Raw genomic sequence first — 20,865 nt, forward strand, 5'->3', positions numbered from 1 at the left:
GTAGTTTCGAATCCCGCCGGCTGCGTGCGATTCTGCGTAAAGAGCAGCAAATACTTTCACACGCATGAATGAGCGTGCAAACCAATGACGCCATTCTAAACAAGACGAAAATTTCCGTTTAAGAATGCTGAGTTTCACGACGGCCGCTGCTTCCTGTGCCTACCGGTCCACCTCGCACTGACGATGTGACTGCAGGAAGCCGTCGCAGGCCCACGAGTGCGCCCCCGTCATTTTCTCGCGCCTTCGCCGAGTTCGTGAGTACACACACGTGCTTGAAATTGTTGGACAGAGTGAAGGTTCATTCCTTTTTAGGAATTGCAATTCAATCAGTCGAGTGCGGCAAAAGCAATGGCGCCGCGTTTCTTTTCAATGATCTCGCAGCTACTTGCAAGTATGTCCATCCCTTAAGACGCCAGAAAACTAGCGTCAGCGGCGCGTCAGTGGGAAGTCGGTGAAGTCGCCATTGGAGCCATAAGCCAGCAATTACGACATGCGAATCACTCGCACACGACGCAGCTGTATGACAATGCTCGTGCGTGGGTGCGGATAGCTCAGTCGGTAGAGCGTTAGGTTTTCAACCAAAGGGTCCTGGGTTCTAGTCCCTGTCGGGGCGAAAATTAATACACTTTCGTAACGTCTAATGTGCTGGCAGTGGAATCACTACAGAAAAGAGTGAGCCCATGCTGCCTTCTGCCATGAGATTGCTTGCAAAGGTGGGAGTTTCAGTTGTCGAGAGACGCCTCTGAGACGTGCAGTCGTGGCCGAGTGGTTAAGGCGTCTGACTTGAAATCAGATTCCCTCTGGGAGCGTAGGTTCGAGTCCTGCCGACTGCGGAAATTTTCTCGCTCCCAGAAGATGGACGTTCAGCTGCATCCTAGCAGTTGCGTCACTACTAAACACGTGGGCCGCCAGCAAGGTGCAGTGTTCTTGGCTCCAGGGTGCAGCGCTACAGTCGTGCCCAGAAGCCACAGCTCATCTCCTCGTCTCACAACCGTCCACCAGGTGTCAGTGCAAGTGTCGCCTCTCTGGGCAGTGCAGATGTGATTATTTTAGCTTGCAGACGATGACGTGTAGCAATTAATGAGCAAACGCAAGTCAAACGTTTTACCGCGTGTATCTGCTAGATACTGCCTCACACACGTTGGAGAGGCTCACTCCTTCCTCTGCCTCGTTCTCTGCACACTAGTTGCACGTGGCATCGATATAGCACAGCTTTTCTAGCGTCAGCGAAGTCAATATTACATGAATCGAGTCGACATGTTTGCTAGTTACGACGATGGAAGCAGAAGAAATGTGTGTGGTACTTTACTGCATCTGCTGTTCGCCTTTCGGCGTCCCTGTGTTCTTTCAGACGAAGATGACTGTGAAATTGGCAACGGGGCAGACGTGCAAAAGAGGGGCGCTGTACGTCAGCCGAAATAGCTCAGTTGGGAGAGCGTTAGACTGAAGATCTAAAGGTCCCTGGTTCGATCCCGGGTTTCGGCACGGCTTCGTTTTGAAGCCGACGCCAATGGAATTGCTCTGACTTTGTGATAATGTAACTAGAGCCGAGAACGGACATGACTCTCTTCTGTAACTGTTCTGGTTGTCTAGTGCTTGCCATAAGAGGAACACAGTAGGCAACTCTCTGAGAAGTAAGAAAATAAAAAAACGTCCTACCGACTGCGTTCCCTGTTTTGTGCCAGGAGGTGAAGAACGTCTCCAGCGGAACCGTGAAATGAGCGAAAACGTGGGAAACATTGCATTCGAAGTGCTTGTGAATTTTCCAATTGCCCGATGAGTGTCGACAAAACACGTAAATCCTCTACTCCAACGTATGAGACGTAACGACTGCTGCAGTTTGTTTTTGCATCGTGTGTCAACATTGTTCGATGGTCTGTTACGAGCTTTGCGCGATAAGTTTGCAGACAGCATTCAGGCGACGTTTAACTACTAACAGCTCCATGCAGCGATTGCACAACAGTAAAGGACATGAGTCAATGTGTCGTTGTGCATCGTGAGATGTTTCATAAGGCGTTGTGAGCCCGGATAGCTCAGTCGGTAGAGCATTAGGCTTTTAACCTAAGGGTCCAGGGTTCAAGTCCCTGTTCGGGCGGAAATTTTAATAATTTGGTAGCGTTTCCTCTGGTAGTGGTGGAAACACTACGGAAAAGAATGCAGCAACGCCGTTTTCTGACACCACAGTGCTTTAAACGGTTCAATTTGCACGTGTCGGGAGAACGCTGCGTTCGGGGCAGCCGTGGCCGAGTGGTTAAGGCGTCTGACTCGAAAGTAGTTTCGAATCCCGCCGGCTGCGTGCGATTCTGCGTAAAGAGCAGCAAATACTTTCACACGCATGAATGAGCGTGCAAACCAATGACGCCATTCTAAACAAGACGAAAATTTCCGTTTAAGAATGCTGAGTTTCACGACGGCCGCTGCTTCCTGTGCCTACCGGTCCACCTCGCACTGACGATGTGACTGCAGGAAGCCGTCGCAGGCCCACGAGTGCGCCCCCGTCATTTTCTCGCGCCTTCGCCGAGTTCGTGAGTACACACACGTGCTTGAAATTGTTGGACAGAGTGAAGGTTCATTCCTTTTTAGGAATTGCAATTCAATCAGTCGAGTGCGGCAAAAGCAATGGCGCCGCGTTTCTTTTCAATGATCTCGCAGCTACTTGCAAGTATGTCCATCCCTTAAGACGCCAGAAAACTAGCGTCAGCGGCGCGTCAGTGGGAAGTCGGTGAAGTCGCCATTGGAGCCATAAGCCAGCAATTACGACATGCGAATCACTCGCACACGACGCAGCTGTATGACAATGCTCGTGCGTGGGTGCGGATAGCTCAGTCGGTAGAGCGTTAGGTTTTCAACCAAAGGGTCCTGGGTTCTAGTCCCTGTCGGGGCGAAAATTAATACACTTTCGTAACGTCTAATGTGCTGGCAGTGGAATCACTACAGAAAAGAGTGAGCCCATGCTGCCTTCTGCCATGAGATTGCTTGCAAAGGTGGGAGTTTCAGTTGTCGAGAGACGCCTCTGAGACGTGCAGTCGTGGCCGAGTGGTTAAGGCGTCTGACTTGAAATCAGATTCCCTCTGGGAGCGTAGGTTCGAGTCCTGCCGACTGCGGAAATTTTCTCGCTCCCAGAAGATGGACGTTCAGCTGCATCCTAGCAGTTGCGTCACTACTAAACACGTGGGCCGCCAGCAAGGTGCAGTGTTCTTGGCTCCAGGGTGCAGCGCTACAGTCGTGCCCAGAAGCCACAGCTCATCTCCTCGTCTCACAACCGTCCACCAGGTGTCAGTGCAAGTGTCGCCTCTCTGGGCAGTGCAGATGTGATTATTTTAGCTTGCAGACGATGACGTGTAGCAATTAATGAGCAAACGCAAGTCAAACGTTTTACCGCGTGTATCTGCTAGATACTGCCTCACACACGTTGGAGAGGCTCACTCCTTCCTCTGCCTCGTTCTCTGCACACTAGTTGCACGTGGCATCGATATAGCACAGCTTTTCTAGCGTCAGCGAAGTCAATATTACATGAATCGAGTCGACATGTTTGCTAGTTACGACGATGGAAGCAGAAGAAATGTGTGTGGTACTTTACTGCATCTGCTGTTCGCCTTTCGGCGTCCCTGTGTTCTTTCAGACGAAGATGACTGTGAAATTGGCAACGGGGCAGACGTGCAAAAGAGGGGCGCTGTACGTCAGCCGAAATAGCTCAGTTGGGAGAGCGTTAGACTGAAGATCTAAAGGTCCCTGGTTCGATCCCGGGTTTCGGCACGGCTTCGTTTTGAAGCCGACGCCAATGGAATTGCTCTGACTTTGTGATAATGTAACTAGAGCCGAGAACGGACATGACTCTCTTCTGTAACTGTTCTGGTTGTCTAGTGCTTGCCATAAGAGGAACACAGTAGGCAACTCTCTGAGAAGTAAGAAAATAAAAAAACGTCCTACCGACTGCGTTCCCTGTTTTGTGCCAGGAGGTGAAGAACGTCTCCAGCGGAACCGTGAAATGAGCGAAAACGTGGGAAACATTGCATTCGAAGTGCTTGTGAATTTTCCAATTGCCCGATGAGTGTCGACAAAACACGTAAATCCTCTACTCCAACGTATGAGACGTAACGACTGCTGCAGTTTGTTTTTGCATCGTGTGTCAACATTGTTCGATGGTCTGTTACGAGCTTTGCGCGATAAGTTTGCAGACAGCATTCAGGCGACGTTTAACTACTAACAGCTCCATGCAGCGATTGCACAACAGTAAAGGACATGAGTCAATGTGTCGTTGTGCATCGTGAGATGTTTCATAAGGCGTTGTGAGCCCGGATAGCTCAGTCGGTAGAGCATTAGGCTTTTAACCTAAGGGTCCAGGGTTCAAGTCCCTGTTCGGGCGGAAATTTTAATAATTTGGTAGCGTTTCCTCTGGTAGTGGTGGAAACACTACGGAAAAGAATGCAGCAACGCCGTTTTCTGACACCACAGTGCTTTAAACGGTTCAATTTGCACGTGTCGGGAGAACGCTGCGTTCGGGGCAGCCGTGGCCGAGTGGTTAAGGCGTCTGACTCGAAAGTAGTTTCGAATCCCGCCGGCTGCGTGCGATTCTGCGTAAAGAGCAGCAAATACTTTCACACGCATGAATGAGCGTGCAAACCAATGACGCCATTCTAAACAAGACGAAAATTTCCGTTTAAGAATGCTGAGTTTCACGACGGCCGCTGCTTCCTGTGCCTACCGGTCCACCTCGCACTGACGATGTGACTGCAGGAAGCCGTCGCAGGCCCACGAGTGCGCCCCCGTCATTTTCTCGCGCCTTCGCCGAGTTCGTGAGTACACACACGTGCTTGAAATTGTTGGACAGAGTGAAGGTTCATTCCTTTTTAGGAATTGCAATTCAATCAGTCGAGTGCGGCAAAAGCAATGGCGCCGCGTTTCTTTTCAATGATCTCGCAGCTACTTGCAAGTATGTCCATCCCTTAAGACGCCAGAAAACTAGCGTCAGCGGCGCGTCAGTGGGAAGTCGGTGAAGTCGCCATTGGAGCCATAAGCCAGCAATTACGACATGCGAATCACTCGCACACGACGCAGCTGTATGACAATGCTCGTGCGTGGGTGCGGATAGCTCAGTCGGTAGAGCGTTAGGTTTTCAACCAAAGGGTCCTGGGTTCTAGTCCCTGTCGGGGCGAAAATTAATACACTTTCGTAACGTCTAATGTGCTGGCAGTGGAATCACTACAGAAAAGAGTGAGCCCATGCTGCCTTCTGCCATGAGATTGCTTGCAAAGGTGGGAGTTTCAGTTGTCGAGAGACGCTTCTGAGACGTGCAGTCGTGGCCGAGTGGTTAAGGCGTCTGACTTGAAATCAGATTCCCTCTGGGAGCGTAGGTTCGAGTCCTGCCGACTGCGGAAATTTTCTCGCTCTCAGAAGATGGACGTTCAGCTGCATCCTAGCAGTTGCGTCACTACTAAACACGTGGGCCGCCAGCAAGGTGCAGTGTTCTTGGCTCCAGGGTGCAGCGCTACAGTCGTGCCCAGAAGCCACAGCTCATCTCCTCGTCTCACAACCGTCCACCAGGTGTCAGTGCAAGTGTCGCCTCTCTGGGCAGTGCAGATGTGATTATTTTAGCTTGCAGACGATGACGTGTAGCAATTAATGAGCAAACGCAAGTCAAACGTTTTACCGCGTGTATCTGCTAGATACTGCCTCACACACGTTGGAGAGGCTCACTCCTTCCTCTGCCTCGTTCTCTGCACACTAGTTGCACGTGGCATCGATATAGCACAGCTTTTCTAGCGTCAGCGAAGTCAATATTACATGAATCGAGTCGACATGTTTGCTAGTTACGACGATGGAAGCAGAAGAAATGTGTGTGGTACTTTACTGCATCTGCTGTTCGCCTTTCGGCGTCCCTGTGTTCTTTCAGACGAAGATGACTGTGAAATTGGCAACGGGGCAGACGTGCAAAAGAGGGGCGCTGTACGTCAGCCGAAATAGCTCAGTTGGGAGAGCGTTAGACTGAAGATCTAAAGGTCCCTGGTTCGATCCCGGGTTTCGGCACGGCTTCGTTTTGAAGCCGACGCCAATGGAATTGCTCTGACTTTGTGATAATGTAACTAGAGCCGAGAACGGACATGACTCTCTTCTGTAACTGTTCTGGTTGTCTAGTGCTTGCCATAAGAGGAACACAGTAGGCAACTCTCTGAGAAATAAGAAAATAAAAAAACGTCCTACCGACTGCGTTCCCTGTTTTGTGCCAGGAGGTGAAGAACGTCTCCAGCGGAACCGTGAAATGAGCGAAAACGTGGGAAACATTGCATTCGAAGTGCTTGTGAATTTTCCAATTGCCCGATGAGTGTCGACAAAACACGTAAATCCTCTACTCCAACGTATGAGACGTAACGACTGCTGCAGTTTGTTTTTGCATCGTGTGTCAACATTGTTCGATGGTCTGTTACGAGCTTTGCGCGATAAGTTTGCAGACAGCATTCAGGCGACGTTTAACTACTAACAGCTCCATGCAGCGATTGCACAACAGTAAAGGACATGAGTCAATGTGTCGTTGTGCATCGTGAGATGTTTCATAAGGCGTTGTGAGCTCGGATAGCTCAGTCGGTAGAGCATTAGGCTTTTAACCTAAGGGTCCAGGGTTCAAGTCCCTGTTCGGGCGGAAATTTTAATAATTTGGTAGCGTTGCCTCTGGTAGTGGTGGAAACACTACGGAAAAGAATGCAGCAACGCCGTTTTCTGACACCACAGTGCTTTAAACGGTTCAATTTGCACGTGTCGGGAGAACGCTGCGTTCGGGGCAGCCGTGGCCGAGTGGTTAAGGCGTCTGACTCGAAAGTAGTTTCGAATCCCGCCGGCTGCGTGCGATTCTGCGTAAAGAGCAGCAAATACTTTCACACGCATGAATGAGCGTGCAAACCAATGACGCCATTCTAAACAAGACGAAAATTTCCGTTTAAGAATGCTGAGTTTCACGACGGCCGCTGCTTCCTGTGCCTACCGGTCCACCTCGCACTGACGATGTGACTGCAGGAAGCCGTCGCAGGCCCACGAGTGCGCCCCCGTCATTTTCTCGCGCCTTCGCCGAGTTCGTGAGTACACACACGTGCTTGAAATTGTTGGACAGAGTGAAGGTTCATTCCTTTTTAGGAATTGCAATTCAATCAGTCGAGTGCGGCAAAAGCAATGGCGCCGCGTTTCTTTTCAATGATCTCGCAGCTACTTGCAAGTATGTCCATCCCTTAAGACGCCAGAAAACTAGCGTCAGCGGCGCGTCAGTGGGAAGTCGGTGAAGTCGCCATTGGAGCCATAAGCCAGCAATTACGACATGCGAATCACTCGCACACGACGCAGCTGTATGACAATGCTCGTGCGTGGGTGCGGATAGCTCAGTCGGTAGAGCGTTAGGTTTTCAACCAAAGGGTCCTGGGTTCTAGTCCCTGTCGGGGCGAAAATTAATACACTTTCGTAACGTCTAATGTGCTGGCAGTGGAATCACTACAGAAAAGAGTGAGCCCATGCTGCCTTCTGCCATGAGATTGCTTGCAAAGGTGGGAGTTTCAGTTGTCGAGAGACGCCTCTGAGACGTGCAGTCGTGGCCGAGTGGTTAAGGCGTCTGACTTGAAATCAGATTCCCTCTGGGAGCGTAGGTTCGAGTCCTGCCGACTGCGGAAATTTTCTCGCTCCCAGAAGATGGACGTTCAGCTGCATCCTAGCAGTTGCGTCACTACTAAACACGTGGGCCGCCAGCAAGGTGCAGTGTTCTTGGCTCCAGGGTGCAGCGCTACAGTCGTGCCCAGAAGCCACAGCTCATCTCCTCGTCTCACAACCGTCCACCAGGTGTCAGTGCAAGTGTCGCCTCTCTGGGCAGTGCAGATGTGATTATTTTAGCTTGCAGACGATGACGTGTAGCAATTAATGAGCAAACGCAAGTCAAACGTTTTACCGCGTGTATCTGCTAGATACTGCCTCACACACGTTGGAGAGGCTCACTCCTTCCTCTGCCTCGTTCTCTGCACACTAGTTGCACGTGGCATCGATATAGCACAGCTTTTCTAGCGTCAGCGAAGTCAATATTACATGAATCGAGTCGACATGTTTGCTAGTTACGACGATGGAAGCAGAAGAAATGTGTGTGGTACTTTACTGCATCTGCTGTTCGCCTTTCGGCGTCCCTGTGTTCTTTCAGACGAAGATGACTGTGAAATTGGCAACGGGGCAGACGTGCAAAAGAGGGGCGCTGTACGTCAGCCGAAATAGCTCAGTTGGGAGAGCGTTAGACTGAAGATCTAAAGGTCCCTGGTTCGATCCCGGGTTTCGGCACGGCTTCGTTTTGAAGCCGACGCCAATGGAATTGCTCTGACTTTGTGATAATGTAACTAGAGCCGAGAACGGACATGACTCTCTTCTGTAACTGTTCTGGTTGTCTAGTGCTTGCCATAAGAGGAACACAGTAGGCAACTCTCTGAGAAGTAAGAAAATAAAAAAACGTCCTACCGACTGCGTTCCCTGTTTTGTGCCAGGAGGTGAAGAACGTCTCCAGCGGAACCGTGAAATGAGCGAAAACGTGGGAAACATTGCATTCGAAGTGCTTGTGAATTTTCCAATTGCCCGATGAGTGTCGACAAAACACGTAAATCCTCTACTCCAACGTATGAGACGTAACGACTGCTGCAGTTTGTTTTTGCATCGTGTGTCAACATTGTTCGATGGTCTGTTACGAGCTTTGCGCGATAAGTTTGCAGACAGCATTCAGGCGACGTTTAACTACTAACAGCTCCATGCAGCGATTGCACAACAGTAAAGGACATGAGTCAATGTGTCGTTGTGCATCGTGAGATGTTTCATAAGGCGTTGTGAGCCCGGATAGCTCAGTCGGTAGAGCATTAGGCTTTTAACCTAAGGGTCCAGGGTTCAAGTCCCTGTTCGGGCGGAAATTTTAATAATTTGGTAGCGTTTCCTCTGGTAGTGGTGGAAACACTACGGAAAAGAATGCAGCAACGCCGTTTTCTGACACCACAGTGCTTTAAACGGTTCAATTTGCACGTGTCGGGAGAACGCTGCGTTCGGGGCAGCCGTGGCCGAGTGGTTAAGGCGTCTGACTCGAAAGTAGTTTCGAATCCCGCCGGCTGCGTGCGATTCTGCGTAAAGAGCAGCAAATACTTTCACACGCATGAATGAGCGTGCAAACCAATGACGCCATTCTAAACAAGACGAAAATTTCCGTTTAAGAATGCTGAGTTTCACGACGGCCGCTGCTTCCTGTGCCTACCGGTCCACCTCGCACTGACGATGTGACTGCAGGAAGCCGTCGCAGGCCCACGAGTGCGCCCCCGTCATTTTCTCGCGCCTTCGCCGAGTTCGTGAGTACACACACGTGCTTGAAATTGTTGGACAGAGTGAAGGTTCATTCCTTTTTAGGAATTGCAATTCAATCAGTCGAGTGCGGCAAAAGCAATGGCGCCGCGTTTCTTTTCAATGATCTCGCAGCTACTTGCAAGTATGTCCATCCCTTAAGACGCCAGAAAACTAGCGTCAGCGGCGCGTCAGTGGGAAGTCGGTGAAGTCGCCATTGGAGCCATAAGCCAGCAATTACGACATGCGAATCACTCGCACACGACGCAGCTGTATGACAATGCTCGTGCGTGGGTGCGGATAGCTCAGTCGGTAGAGCGTTAGGTTTTCAACCAAAGGGTCCTGGGTTCTAGTCCCTGTCGGGGCGAAAATTAATACACTTTCGTAACGTCTAATGTGCTGGCAGTGGAATCACTACAGAAAAGAGTGAGCCCATGCTGCCTTCTGCCATGAGATTGCTTGCAAAGGTGGGAGTTTCAGTTGTCGAGAGACGCTTCTGAGACGTGCAGTCGTGGCCGAGTGGTTAAGGCGTCTGACTTGAAATCAGATTCCCTCTGGGAGCGTAGGTTCGAGTCCTGCCGACTGCGGAAATTTTCTCGCTCTCAGAAGATGGACGTTCAGCTGCATCCTAGCAGTTGCGTCACTACTAAACACGTGGGCCGCCAGCAAGGTGCAGTGTTCTTGGCTCCAGGGTGCAGCGCTACAGTCGTGCCCAGAAGCCACAGCTCATCTCCTCGTCTCACAACCGTCCACCAGGTGTCAGTGCAAGTGTCGCCTCTCTGGGCAGTGCAGATGTGATTATTTTAGCTTGCAGACGATGACGTGTAGCAATTAATGAGCAAACGCAAGTCAAACGTTTTACCGCGTGTATCTGCTAGATACTGCCTCACACACGTTGGAGAGGCTCACTCCTTCCTCTGCCTCGTTCTCTGCACACTAGTTGCACGTGGCATCGATATAGCACAGCTTTTCTAGCGTCAGCGAAGTCAATATTACATGAATCGAGTCGACATGTTTGCTAGTTACGACGATGGAAGCAGAAGAAATGTGTGTGGTACTTTACTGCATCTGCTGTTCGCCTTTCGGCGTCCCTGTGTTCTTTCAGACGAAGATGACTGTGAAATTGGCAACGGGGCAGACGTGCAAAAGAGGGGCGCTGTACGTCAGCCGAAATAGCTCAGTTGGGAGAGCGTTAGACTGAAGATCTAAAGGTCCCTGGTTCGATCCCGGGTTTCGGCACGGCTTCGTTTTGAAGCCGACGCCAATGGAATTGCTCTGACTTTGTGATAATGTAACTAGAGCCGAGAACGGACATGACTCTCTTCTGTAACTGTTCTGGTTGTCTAGTGCTTGCCATAAGAGGAACACAGTAGGCAACTCTCTGAGAAATAAGAAAATAAAAAAACGTCCTACCGACTGCGTTCCCTGTTTTGTGCCAGGAGGTGAAGAACGTCTCCAGCGGAACCGTGAAATGAGCGAAAACGTGGGAAACATTGCATTCGAAGTGCTTGTGAATTTTCCAATTGCCCGATGAGTGTCGACAAAACACGTAAATCCTCTACTCCAACGTATGAGACGTAACGACTGCTGCAGTTTGTTTTTGCATCGTGTGTCAACATTGTTCGATGGTCTGTTACGAGCTTTGCGCGATAAGTTTGCAGACAGCATTCAGGCGACGTTTAACTACTAACAGCTCCATGCAGCGATTGCACAACAGTAAAGGACATGAGTCAATGTGTCGTTGTGCATCGTGAGATGTTTCATAAGGCGTTGTGAGCTCGGATAGCTCAGTCGGTAGAGCATTAGGCTTTTAACCTAAGGGTCCAGGGTTCAAGTCCCTGTTCGGGCGGAAATTTTAATAATTTTGTAGCGTTGCCTCTGGTAGTGGTGGAAACACTACGGAAAAGAATGCAGCAACGCCGTTTTCTGACACCACAGTGCTTTAAACGGTTCAATTTGCACGTGTCGGGAGAACGCTGCGTTCGGGGCAGCCGTGGCCGAGTGGTTAAGGCGTCTGACTCGAAAGTAGTTTCGAATCCCGCCGGCTGCGTGCGATTCTGCGTAAAGAGCAGCAAATACTTTCACACGCATGAATGAGCGTGCAAACCAATGACGCCATTCTAAACAAGACGAAAATTTCCGTTTAAGAATGCTGAGTTTCACGACGGCCGCTGCTTCCTGTGCCTACCGGTCCACCTCGCACTGACGATGTGACTGCAGGAAGCCGTCGCAGGCCCACGAGTGCGCCCCCGTCATTTTCTCGCGCCTTCGCCGAGTTCGTGAGTACACACACGTGCTTGAAATTGTTGGACAGAGTGAAGGTTCATTCCTTTTTAGGAATTGCAATTCAATCAGTCGAGTGCGGCAAAAGCAATGGCGCCGCGTTTCTTTTCAATGATCTCGCAGCTACTTGCAAGTATGTCCATCCCTTAAGACGCCAGAAAACTAGCGTCAGCGGCGCGTCAGTGGGAAGTCGGTGAAGTCGCCATTGGAGCCATAAGCCAGCAATTACGACATGCGAATCACTCGCACACGACGCAGCTGTATGACAATGCTCGTGCGTGGGTGCGGATAGCTCAGTCGGTAGAGCGTTAGGTTTTCAACCAAAGGGTCCTGGGTTCTAGTCCCTGTCGGGGCGAAAATTAATACACTTTCGTAACGTCTAATGTGCTGGCAGTGGAATCACTACAGAAAAGAGTGAGCCCATGCTGCCTTCTGCCATGAGATTGCTTGCAAAGGTGGGAGTTTCAGTTGTCGAGAGACGCCTCTGAGACGTGCAGTCGTGGCCGAGTGGTTAAGGCGTCTGACTTGAAATCAGATTCCCTCTGGGAGCGTAGGTTCGAGTCCTGCCGACTGCGGAAATTTTCTCGCTCCCAGAAGATGGACGTTCAGCTGCATCCTAGCAGTTGCGTCACTACTAAACACGTGGGCCGCCAGCAAGGTGCAGTGTTCTTGGCTCCAGGGTGCAGCGCTACAGTCGTGCCCAGAAGCCACAGCTCATCTCCTCGTCTCACAACCGTCCACCAGGTGTCAGTGCAAGTGTCGCCTCTCTGGGCAGTGCAGATGTGATTATTTTAGCTTGCAGACGATGACGTGTAGCAATTAATGAGCAAACGCAAGTCAAACGTTTTACCGCGTGTATCTGCTAGATACTGCCTCACACACGTTGGAGAGGCTCACTCCTTCCTCTGCCTCGTTCTCTGCACACTAGTTGCACGTGGCATCGATATAGCACAGCTTTTCTAGCGTCAGCGAAGTCAATATTACATGAATCGAGTCGACATGTTTGCTAGTTACGACGATGGAAGCAGAAGAAATGTGTGTGGTACTTTACTGCATCTGCTGTTCGCCTTTCGGCGTCCCTGTGTTCTTTCAGACGAAGATGACTGTGAAATTGGCAACGGGGCAGACGTGCAAAAGAGGGGCGCTGTACGTCAGCCGAAATAGCTCAGTTGGGAGAGCGTTAGACTGAAGATCTAAAGGTCCCTGGTTCGATCCCGGGTTTCGGCACGGCTTCGTTTTGAAGCCGACGCCAATGGAATTGCTCTGACTTTGTGATAATGTAACTAGAGCCGAGAACGGACATGACTCTCTTCTGTAACTGTTCTGGTTGTCTAGTGCTTGCCATAAGAGGAACACAGTAGGCAACTCTCTGAGAAGTAAGAAAATAAAAAAACGTCCTACCGACTGCGTTCCCTGTTTTGTGCCAGGAGGTGAAGAACGTCTCCAGCGGAACCGTGAAATGAGCGAAAACGTGGGAAACATTGCATTCGAAGTGCTTGTGAATTTTCCAATTGCCCGATGAGTGTCGACAAAACACGTAAATCCTCTACTCCAACGTATGAGACGTAACGACTGCTGCAGTTTGTTTTTGCATCGTGTGTCAACATTGTTCGATGGTCTGTTACGAGCTTTGCGCGATAAGTTTGCAGACAGCATTCAGGCGACGTTTAACTACTAACAGCTCCATGCAGCGATTGCACAACAGTAAAGGACATGAGTCAATGTGTCGTTGTGCATCGTGAGATGTTTCATAAGGCGTTGTGAGCCCGGATAGCTCAGTCGGTAGAGCATTAGGCTTTTAACCTAAGGGTCCAGGGTTCAAGTCCCTGTTCGGGCGGAAATTTTAATAATTTGGTAGCGTTTCCTCTGGTAGTGGTGGAAACACTACGGAAAAGAATGCAGCAACGCCGTTTTCTGACACCACAGTGCTTTAAACGGTTCAATTTGCACGTGTCGGGAGAACGCTGCGTTCGGGGCAGCCGTGGCCGAGTGGTTAAGGCGTCTGACTCGAAAGTAGTTTCGAATCCCGCCGGCTGCGTGCGATTCTGCGTAAAGAGCAGCAAATACTTTCACACGCATGAATGAGCGTGCAAACCAATGACGCCATTCTAAACAAGACGAAAATTTCCGTTTAAGAATGCTGAGTTTCACGACGGCCGCTGCTTCCTGTGCCTACCGGTCCACCTCGCACTGACGATGTGACTGCAGGAAGCCGTCGCAGGCCCACGAGTGCGCCCCCGTCATTTTCTCGCGCCTTCGCCGAGTTCGTGAGTACACACACGTGCTTGAAATTGTTGGACAGAGTGAAGGTTCATTCCTTTTTAGGAATTGCAATTCAATCAGTCGAGTGCGGCAAAAGCAATGGCGCCGCGTTTCTTTTCAATGATCTCGCAGCTACTTGCAAGTATGTCCATCCCTTAAGACGCCAGAAAACTAGCGTCAGCGGCGCGTCAGTGGGAAGTCGGTGAAGTCGCCATTGGAGCCATAAGCCAGCAATTACGACATGCGAATCACTCGCACACGACGCAGCTGTATGACAATGCTCGTGCGTGGGTGCGGATAGCTCAGTCGGTAGAGCGTTAGGTTTTCAACCAAAGGGTCCTGGGTTCTAGTCCCTGTCGGGGCGAAAATTAATACACTTTCGTAACGTCTAATGTGCTGGCAGTGGAATCACTACAGAAAAGAGTGAGCCCATGCTGCCTTTTGCCATGAGATTGCTTGCAAAGGTGGGAGTTTCAGTTGTCGAGAGACGCTTCTGAGACGTGCAGTCGTGGCCGAGTGGTTAAGGCGTCTGACTTGAAATCAGATTCCCTCTGGGAGCGTAGGTTCGAGTCCTGCCGACTGCGGAAATTTTCTCGCTCTCAGAAGACGGACGTTCAGCTGCATCCTAGCAGTTGCGTCACTACTAAACACGTGGGCCGCCAGCAAGGTGCAGTGTTCTTGGCTCCAGGGTGCAGCGCTACAGTCGTGCCCAGAAGCCACAGCTCATCTCCTCGTCTCACAACCGTCCACCAGGTGTCAGTGCAAGTGTCGCCTCTCTGGGCAGTGCAGATGTGATTATTTTAGCTTGCAGACGATGACGTGTAGCAATTAATGAGCAAACGCAAGTCAAACGTTTTACCGCGTGTATCTGCTAGATACTGCCTCACACACGTTGGAGAGGCTCACTCCTTCCTCTGCCTCGTTCTCTGCACACTAGTTGCACGTGGCATCGATATAGCACAGCTTTTCTAGCGTCAGCGAAGTCAATATTACATGAATCGAGTCGACATGTTTGCTAGTTACGACGATGGAAGCAGAAGAAATGTGTGTGGTACTTTACTGCATCTGCTGTTCGCCTTTCGGCGTCCCTGTGTTCTTTCAGACGAAGATGACTGTGAAATTGGCAACGGGGCAGACGTGCAAAAGAGGGGCGCTGTACGTCAGCCGAAATAGCTCAGTTGGGAGAGCGTTAGACTGAAGATCTAAAGGTCCCTGGTTCGATCCCGGGTTTCGGCACGGCTTCGTTTTGAAGCCGACGCCAATGGAATTGCTCTGACTTTGTGATAATGTAACTAGAGCCGAGAACGGACATGACTCTCTTCTGTAACTGTTCTGGTTGTCTAGTGCTTGCCATAAGAGGAACACAGTAGGCAACTCTCTGAGAAGTAAGAAAATAAAAAAACGTCCTACCGACTGCGTTCCCTGTTTTGTGCCAGGAGGTGAAGAACGTCTCCAGCGGAACCGTGAAATGAGCGAAAACGTGGGAAACATTGCATTCGAAGTGCTTGTGAATTTTCCAATTGCCCGATGAGTGTCGACAAAACACGTAAATCCTCTACTCCAACGTATGAGACGTAACGACTGCTGCAGTTTGTTTTTGCATCGTGTGTCAACATTGTTCGATGGTCTGTTACGAGCTTTGCGCGATAAGTTTGCAGACAGCATTCAGGCGACGTTTAACTACTAACAGCTCCATGCAGCGATTGCACAACAGTAAAGGACATGAGTCAATGTGTCGTTGTGCATCGTGAGATGTTTCATAAGGCGTTGTGAGCCCGGATAGCTCAGTCGGTAGAGCATTAGGCTTTTAACCTAAGGGTCCAGGGTTCAAGTCCCTGTTCGGGCGGAAATTTTAATAATTTGGTAGCGTTTCCTCTGGTAGTGGTGGAAACACTACGGAAAAGAATGCAGCAACGCCGTTTTCTGACACCACAGTGCTTTAAACGGTTCAATTTGCACGTGTCGGGAGAACGCTGCGTTCGGGGCAGCCGTGGCCGAGTGGTTAAGGCGTCTGACTCGAAAGTAGTTTCGAATCCCGCCGGCTGCGTGCGATTCTGCGTAAAGAGCAGCAAATACTTTCACACGCATGAATGAGCGTGCAAACCAATGACGCCATTCTAAACAAGACGAAAATTTCCGTTTAAGAATGCTGAGTTTCACGACGGCCGCTGCTTCCTGTGCCTACCGGTCCACCTCGCACTGACGATGTGACTGCAGGAAGCCGTCGCAGGCCCACGAGTGCGCCCCCGTCATTTTCTCGCGCCTTCGCCGAGTTCGTGAGTACACACACGTGCTTGAAATTGTTGGACAGAGTGAAGGTTCATTCCTTTTTAGGAATTGCAATTCAATCAGTCGAGTGCGGCAAAAGCAATGGCGCCGCGTTTCTTTTCAATGATCTCGCAGCTACTTGCAAGTATGTCCATCCCTTAAGACGCCAGAAAACTAGCGTCAGCGGCGCGTCAGTGGGAAGTCGGTGAAGTCGCCATTGGAGCCATAAGCCAGCAATTACGACATGCGAATCACTCGCACACGACGCAGCTGTATGACAATGCTCGTGCGTGGGTGCGGATAGCTCAGTCGGTAGAGCGTTAGGTTTTCAACCAAAGGGTCCTGGGTTCTAGTCCCTGTCGGGGCGAAAATTAATACACTTTCGTAACGTCTAATGTGCTGGCAGTGGAATCACTACAGAAAAGAGTGAGCCCATGCTGCCTTCTGCCATGAGATTGCTTGCAAAGGTGGGAGTTTCAGTTGTCGAGAGACGCCTCTGAGACGTGCAGTCGTGGCCGAGTGGTTAAGGCGTCTGACTTGAAATCAGATTCCCTCTGGGAGCGTAGGTTCGAGTTCTGCCGACTGCGGAAATTTTCTCGCTCCCAGAAGATGGACGTTCAGCTGCATCCTAGCAGTTGCGTCACTACTAAACACGTGGGCCGCCAGCAAGGTGCAGTGTTCTTGGCTCCAGGGTGCAGCGCTACAGTCGTGCCCAGAAGCCACAGCTCATCTCCTCGTCTCACAACCGTCCACCAGGTGTCAGTGCAAGTGTCGCCTCTCTGGGCAGTGCAGATGTGATTATTTTAGCTTGCAGACGATGACGTGTAGCAATTAATGAGCAAACGCAAGTCAAACGTTTTACCGCGTGTATCTGCTAGATACTGCCTCACACACGTTGGAGAGGCTCACTCCTTCCTCTGCCTCGTTCTCTGCACACTAGTTGCACGTGGCATCGATATAGCACAGCTTTTCTAGCGTCAGCGAAGTCAATATTACATGAATCGAGTCGACATGTTTGCTAGTTACGACGATGGAAGCAGAAGAAATGTGTGTGGTACTTTACTGCATCTGCTGTTCGCCTTTCGGCGTCCCTGTGTTCTTTCAGACGAAGATGACTGTGAAATTGGCAACGGGGCAGACGTGCAAAAGAGGGGCGCTGTACGTCAGCCGAAATAGCTCAGTTGGGAGAGCGTTAGACTGAAGATCTAAAGGTCCCTGGTTCGATCCCGGGTTTCGGCACGGCTTCGTTTTGAAGCCGACGCCAATGGAATTGCTCTGACTTTGTGATAATGTAACTAGAGCCGAGAACGGACATGACTCTCTTCTGTAACTGTTCTGGTTGTCTAGTGCTTGCCATAAGAGGAACACAGTAGGCAACTCTCTGAGAAGTAAGAAAATAAAAAAACGTCCTACCGACTGCGTTCCCTGTTTTGTGCCAGGAGGTGAAGAACGTCTCCAGCGGAACCGTGAAATGAGCGAAAACGTGGGAAACATTGCATTCGAAGTGCTTGTGAATTTTCCAATTGCCCGATGAGTGTCGACAAAACACGTAAATCCTCTACTCCAACGTATGAGACGTAACGACTGCTGCAGTTTGTTTTTGCATCGTGTGTCAACATTGTTCGATGGTCTGTTACGAGCTTTGCGCGATAAGTTTGCAGACAGCATTCAGGCGACGTTTAACTACTAACAGCTCCATGCAGCGATTGCACAACAGTAAAGGACATGAGTCAATGTGTCGTTGTGCATCGTGAGATGTTTCATAAGGCGTTGTGAGCCCGGATAGCTCAGTCGGTAGAGCATTAGGCTTTTAACCTAAGGGTCCAGGGTTCAAGTCCCTGTTCGGGCGGAAATTTTAATAATTTGGTAGCGTTTCCTCTGGTAGTGGTGGAAACACTACGGAAAAGAATGCAGCAACGCCGTTTTCTGACACCACAGTGCTTTAAACGGTTCAATTTGCACGTGTCGGGAGAACGCTGCGTTCGGGGCAGCCGTGGCCGAGTGGTTAAGGCGTCTGACTCGAAAGTAGTTTCGAATCCCGCCGGCTGCGTGCGATTCTGCGTAAAGAGCAGCAAATACTTTCACACGCATGAATGAGCGTGCAAACCAATGACGCCATTCTAAACAAGACGAAAATTTCCGTTTAAGAATGCTGAGTTTCACGACGGCCGCTGCTTCCTGTGCCTACCGGTCCACCTCGCACTGACGATGTGACTGCAGGAAGCCGTCGCAGGCCCACGAGTGCGCCCCCGTCATTTTCTCGCGCCTTCGCCGAGTTCGTGAGTACACACACGTGCTTGAAATTGTTGGACAGAGTGAAGGTTCATTCCTTTTTAGGAATTGCAATTCAATCAGTCGAGTGCGGCAAAAGCAATGGCGCCGCGTTTCTTTTCAATGATCTCGCAGCTACTTGCAAGTATGTCCATCCCTTAAGACGCCAGAAAACTAGCGTCAGCGGCGCGTCAGTGGGAAGTCGGTGAAGTCGCCATTGGAGCCATAAGCCAGCAATTACGACATGCGAATCACTCGCACACGACGCAGCTGTATGACAATGCTCGTGCGTGGGTGCGGATAGCTCAGTCGGTACACACGCGAGACAGATACCAAAGGGTCCTGGGTTCTAGTCCCTGTCGGGGCGAAAATTAATACACTTTCGTAACGTCTAATGTGCTGGCAGTGGAATCACTACAGAAAAGAGTGAGCCCATGCTGCCTTCTGCCATGAGATTGCTTGCAAAGGTGGGAGTTTCAGTTGTCGAGAGACGCCTCTGAGACGTGCAGTCGTGGCCGAGTGGTTAAGGCGTCTGACTTGAAATCAGATTCCCTCTGGGAGCGTAGGTTCGAGTCCTGCCGACTGCGGAAATTTTCTCGCTCTCAGAAGATGGACGTTCAGCTGCATCCTAGCAGTTGCGTCACTACTAAACACGTGGGCCGCCAGCAAGGTGCAGTGTTCTTGGCTCCAGGGTGCAGCGCTACAGTCGTGCCCAGAAGCCACAGCTCATCTCCTCGTCTCACAACCGTCCACCAGGTGTCAGTGCAAGTGTCGCCTCTCTGGGCAGTGCAGATGTGATTATTTTAGCTTGCAGACGATGATGTGTAGCAATTAATGAGCAAACGCAAGTCAAACGTTTTACCGCGTGTATCTGCTAGATACTGCCTCACACACGTTGGAGAGGCTCACTCCTTCCTCTGCCTCGTTCTCTGCACACTAGTTGCACGTGGCATCGATATAGCACAGCTTTTCTAGCGTCAGCGAAGTCAATATTACATGAATCGAGTCGACATGTTTGCTAGTTACGACGATGGAAGCAGAAGAAATGTGTGTGGTACTTTACTGCATCTGCTGTTCGCCTTTCGGCGTCCCTGTGTTCTTTCAGACGAAGATGACTGTGAAATTGGCAACGGGGCAGACGTGCAAAAGAGGGGCGCTGTACGTCAGCCGAAATAGCTGAGTTGGGAGAGCGTTAGACTGAAGATCTAAAGGTCCCTGGTTCGATCCCGGGTTTCGGCACGGCTTCGTTTTGAAGCCGACGCCAATGGAATTGCTCTGACTTTGTGATAATGTAACTAGAGCCGAGAACGGACATGACTCTCTTCTGTAACTGTTCTGGTTGTCTAGTGCTTGCCATAAGAGGAACACAGTAGGCAACTCTCTGAGAAGTAAGAAAATAAAAAAACGTCCTACCGACTGCGTTCCCTGTTTTGTGCCAGGAGGTGAAGAACGTCTCCAGCGGAACCGTGAAATGAGCGAAAACGTGGGAAACATTGCATTCGAAGTGCTTGTGAATTTTCCAATTGCCCGATGAGTGTCGACAAAACACGTAAATCCTCTACTCCAACGTATGAGACGTAACGACTGCTGCAGTTTGTTTTTGCATCGTGTGTCAACATTGTTCGATGGTCTGTTACGAGCTTTGCGCGATAAGTTTGCAGACAGCATTCAGGCGACGTTTAACTACTAACAGCTCCATGCAGCGATTGCACAACAGTAAAGGACATGAGTCAATGTGTCGTTGTGCATCGTGAGATGTTTCATAAGGCGTTGTGAGCCCGGATAGCTCAGTCGGTAGAGCATTAGGCTTTTAACCTAAGGGTCCAGGGTTCAAGTCCCTGTTCGGGCGGAAATTTTAATAATTTGGTAGCGTTTCCTCTGGTAGTGGTGGAAACACTACGGAAAAGAATGCAGCAACGCCGTTTTCTGACACCACAGTGCTTTAAACGGTTCAATTTGCACGTGTCGGGAGAACGCTGCGTTCGGGGCAGCCGTGGCCGAGTGGTTAAGGCGTCTGACTCGAAAGTAGTTTCGAATCCCGCCGGCTGCGTGCGATTCTGCGTAAAGAGCAGCAAATACTTTCACACGCATGAATGAGCGTGCAAACCAATGACGCCATTCTAAACAAGACGAAAATTTCCGTTTAAGAATGCTGAGTTTCACGACGGCCGCTGCTTCCTGTGCCTACCGGTCCACCTCGCACTGACGATGTGACTGCAGGAAGCCGTCGCAGGCCCACGAGTGCGCCCCCGTCATTTTCTCGCGCCTTCGCCGAGTTCGTGAGTACACACACGTGCTTGAAATTGTTGGACAGAGTGAAGGTTCATTCCTTTTTAGGAATTGCAATTCAATCAGTCGAGTGCGGCAAAAGCAATGGCGCCGCGTTTCTTTTCAATGATCTCGCAGCTACTTGCAAGTATGTCCATCCCTTAAGACGCCAGAAAACTAGCG

The 20,865-nt window shown here is 50.4% G+C and overlaps 27 non-coding genes across 27 annotated transcripts; all 27 read left to right on the forward strand.

Moving 5' to 3' along the window:
- Positions 1–751: 751 nt before the first annotated feature.
- Trnas-uga (transfer RNA serine (anticodon UGA)) lies at positions 752–833 on the forward strand. Its single transcript has one exon. It is a non-coding gene; the product is annotated as a tRNA-Ser (tRNA).
- Positions 834–1,412: 579 nt separating this feature from the next.
- Positions 1,413–1,485, forward strand: Trnaf-gaa (transfer RNA phenylalanine (anticodon GAA)). The gene has a single exon. It is a non-coding gene; the product is annotated as a tRNA-Phe (tRNA).
- A 537-nt stretch (positions 1,486–2,022) lies between these two features.
- On the forward strand, positions 2,023–2,095 carry Trnak-uuu (transfer RNA lysine (anticodon UUU)). Its single transcript has one exon. It is a non-coding gene; the product is annotated as a tRNA-Lys (tRNA).
- Positions 2,096–3,022: 927 nt separating this feature from the next.
- On the forward strand, positions 3,023–3,104 carry Trnas-uga (transfer RNA serine (anticodon UGA)). The gene has a single exon. It is a non-coding gene; the product is annotated as a tRNA-Ser (tRNA).
- A 579-nt stretch (positions 3,105–3,683) lies between these two features.
- Positions 3,684–3,756, forward strand: Trnaf-gaa (transfer RNA phenylalanine (anticodon GAA)). Its single transcript has one exon. It is a non-coding gene; the product is annotated as a tRNA-Phe (tRNA).
- A 537-nt stretch (positions 3,757–4,293) lies between these two features.
- Positions 4,294–4,366, forward strand: Trnak-uuu (transfer RNA lysine (anticodon UUU)). The gene has a single exon. It is a non-coding gene; the product is annotated as a tRNA-Lys (tRNA).
- A 927-nt stretch (positions 4,367–5,293) lies between these two features.
- Positions 5,294–5,375, forward strand: Trnas-uga (transfer RNA serine (anticodon UGA)). Its single transcript has one exon. It is a non-coding gene; the product is annotated as a tRNA-Ser (tRNA).
- Positions 5,376–5,954: 579 nt separating this feature from the next.
- Positions 5,955–6,027, forward strand: Trnaf-gaa (transfer RNA phenylalanine (anticodon GAA)). The gene has a single exon. It is a non-coding gene; the product is annotated as a tRNA-Phe (tRNA).
- Positions 6,028–6,564: 537 nt separating this feature from the next.
- On the forward strand, positions 6,565–6,637 carry Trnak-uuu (transfer RNA lysine (anticodon UUU)). The gene has a single exon. It is a non-coding gene; the product is annotated as a tRNA-Lys (tRNA).
- A 927-nt stretch (positions 6,638–7,564) lies between these two features.
- Trnas-uga (transfer RNA serine (anticodon UGA)) lies at positions 7,565–7,646 on the forward strand. Its single transcript has one exon. It is a non-coding gene; the product is annotated as a tRNA-Ser (tRNA).
- Positions 7,647–8,225: 579 nt separating this feature from the next.
- Positions 8,226–8,298, forward strand: Trnaf-gaa (transfer RNA phenylalanine (anticodon GAA)). The gene has a single exon. It is a non-coding gene; the product is annotated as a tRNA-Phe (tRNA).
- A 537-nt stretch (positions 8,299–8,835) lies between these two features.
- Trnak-uuu (transfer RNA lysine (anticodon UUU)) lies at positions 8,836–8,908 on the forward strand. Its single transcript has one exon. It is a non-coding gene; the product is annotated as a tRNA-Lys (tRNA).
- Positions 8,909–9,835: 927 nt separating this feature from the next.
- On the forward strand, positions 9,836–9,917 carry Trnas-uga (transfer RNA serine (anticodon UGA)). Its single transcript has one exon. It is a non-coding gene; the product is annotated as a tRNA-Ser (tRNA).
- Positions 9,918–10,496: 579 nt separating this feature from the next.
- Trnaf-gaa (transfer RNA phenylalanine (anticodon GAA)) lies at positions 10,497–10,569 on the forward strand. Its single transcript has one exon. It is a non-coding gene; the product is annotated as a tRNA-Phe (tRNA).
- Positions 10,570–11,106: 537 nt separating this feature from the next.
- Positions 11,107–11,179, forward strand: Trnak-uuu (transfer RNA lysine (anticodon UUU)). Its single transcript has one exon. It is a non-coding gene; the product is annotated as a tRNA-Lys (tRNA).
- A 927-nt stretch (positions 11,180–12,106) lies between these two features.
- Trnas-uga (transfer RNA serine (anticodon UGA)) lies at positions 12,107–12,188 on the forward strand. The gene has a single exon. It is a non-coding gene; the product is annotated as a tRNA-Ser (tRNA).
- Positions 12,189–12,767: 579 nt separating this feature from the next.
- Positions 12,768–12,840, forward strand: Trnaf-gaa (transfer RNA phenylalanine (anticodon GAA)). Its single transcript has one exon. It is a non-coding gene; the product is annotated as a tRNA-Phe (tRNA).
- Positions 12,841–13,377: 537 nt separating this feature from the next.
- Trnak-uuu (transfer RNA lysine (anticodon UUU)) lies at positions 13,378–13,450 on the forward strand. The gene has a single exon. It is a non-coding gene; the product is annotated as a tRNA-Lys (tRNA).
- Positions 13,451–14,377: 927 nt separating this feature from the next.
- On the forward strand, positions 14,378–14,459 carry Trnas-uga (transfer RNA serine (anticodon UGA)). Its single transcript has one exon. It is a non-coding gene; the product is annotated as a tRNA-Ser (tRNA).
- A 579-nt stretch (positions 14,460–15,038) lies between these two features.
- On the forward strand, positions 15,039–15,111 carry Trnaf-gaa (transfer RNA phenylalanine (anticodon GAA)). Its single transcript has one exon. It is a non-coding gene; the product is annotated as a tRNA-Phe (tRNA).
- Positions 15,112–15,648: 537 nt separating this feature from the next.
- Trnak-uuu (transfer RNA lysine (anticodon UUU)) lies at positions 15,649–15,721 on the forward strand. Its single transcript has one exon. It is a non-coding gene; the product is annotated as a tRNA-Lys (tRNA).
- A 927-nt stretch (positions 15,722–16,648) lies between these two features.
- Positions 16,649–16,730, forward strand: Trnas-uga (transfer RNA serine (anticodon UGA)). Its single transcript has one exon. It is a non-coding gene; the product is annotated as a tRNA-Ser (tRNA).
- A 579-nt stretch (positions 16,731–17,309) lies between these two features.
- Positions 17,310–17,382, forward strand: Trnaf-gaa (transfer RNA phenylalanine (anticodon GAA)). Its single transcript has one exon. It is a non-coding gene; the product is annotated as a tRNA-Phe (tRNA).
- Positions 17,383–17,919: 537 nt separating this feature from the next.
- On the forward strand, positions 17,920–17,992 carry Trnak-uuu (transfer RNA lysine (anticodon UUU)). Its single transcript has one exon. It is a non-coding gene; the product is annotated as a tRNA-Lys (tRNA).
- A 927-nt stretch (positions 17,993–18,919) lies between these two features.
- Trnas-uga (transfer RNA serine (anticodon UGA)) lies at positions 18,920–19,001 on the forward strand. Its single transcript has one exon. It is a non-coding gene; the product is annotated as a tRNA-Ser (tRNA).
- Positions 19,002–19,580: 579 nt separating this feature from the next.
- Trnaf-gaa (transfer RNA phenylalanine (anticodon GAA)) lies at positions 19,581–19,653 on the forward strand. The gene has a single exon. It is a non-coding gene; the product is annotated as a tRNA-Phe (tRNA).
- Positions 19,654–20,190: 537 nt separating this feature from the next.
- On the forward strand, positions 20,191–20,263 carry Trnak-uuu (transfer RNA lysine (anticodon UUU)). Its single transcript has one exon. It is a non-coding gene; the product is annotated as a tRNA-Lys (tRNA).
- Positions 20,264–20,865: the final 602 nt, after the last annotated feature.

This window comes from Schistocerca gregaria, unplaced genomic scaffold (genome assembly GCF_023897955.1).
Source record: "Schistocerca gregaria isolate iqSchGreg1 unplaced genomic scaffold, iqSchGreg1.2 ptg000318l, whole genome shotgun sequence".
Taxonomy (NCBI): domain Eukaryota; kingdom Metazoa; phylum Arthropoda; class Insecta; order Orthoptera; family Acrididae; genus Schistocerca; species Schistocerca gregaria.